The sequence below is a fragment of the Charadrius vociferus genome, unplaced genomic scaffold (genome assembly GCF_000708025.1).
Source record: "Charadrius vociferus isolate BGI_N301 unplaced genomic scaffold, ASM70802v2 scaffold738, whole genome shotgun sequence".
NCBI lineage: Eukaryota > Metazoa > Chordata > Aves > Charadriiformes > Charadriidae > Charadrius > Charadrius vociferus.
In genome coordinates, this window is record NW_009649467.1 from 890,059 (window position 1) to 890,951 (window position 893).

The window sequence follows — 893 nt, forward strand, 5'->3', positions numbered from 1 at the left end:
AAAACACTACGAAACAGGTAAAAACCTGTTTTCTCCGTTTGTCTCCTTTCCCATCTTTTTCAAGCCAGCTTCTTACTAGAAAAGCTGCTTTCCATCTCGTCTAAACTTCCATCACTCTGTCAGTATGATGCAGGAAAGCACTGCCTGAAAATAGAGCTTTTCTTTTACTAGAGGATAATTACTAGTTGTTCACTGTCTCATTATAAAATCCTACTGAAGGCCAGGATTTTACGATGAAGATGCTAAAAAGCATCAATATTAGAACTTATACAGGAAAAACTGTACTGTTTCATCTGTCCCCTGTCCCCTGCAAAACCACCACTTCTCTGGCGGAGAAGGTAGAACACAACACCTCTTTCCTTCCTTTCTACAAGATCTGTCTGATTTAAATTGAAAGCTCTGTAGGGTGGGAACCTGTTAGGAACTACATTAAGAATGTGTATTGTAAAGAACTATGTTGCACAAAAAAAAAATTAAAAAAAACATAATCAAAGATTAACCAAAGCCTCAACTGTAGGTCCCAGGAATGACAGTATAATTATTTTTAGAGATGACTATAGCAGTAACTCAACATGACACGAGAGACCTGAGAAACAGCAAGCCTGATTTAAACCAATGGAAAAGCCAGGAATGCAGAATGGAGACTGTTCTTAATGCACCATATTGCATCTGAACATTTTGTTCCTACCCATCTATCCAAAGCATGACGTTTTGCATTTCATATTAACATTCTGAAGACATTAAAGGATTCTTCAATTTGATGTTCATATGCTGTGTCAGAACATGCACTCTGACTGCTTTGAGAGATTTTATGTCTACCTTTTATTCATCTTCCCTCCTTCAGCCTCCTAACCATCCTCCCTCCTGCTCCCCAAAAATCCCTGGGGCTATTT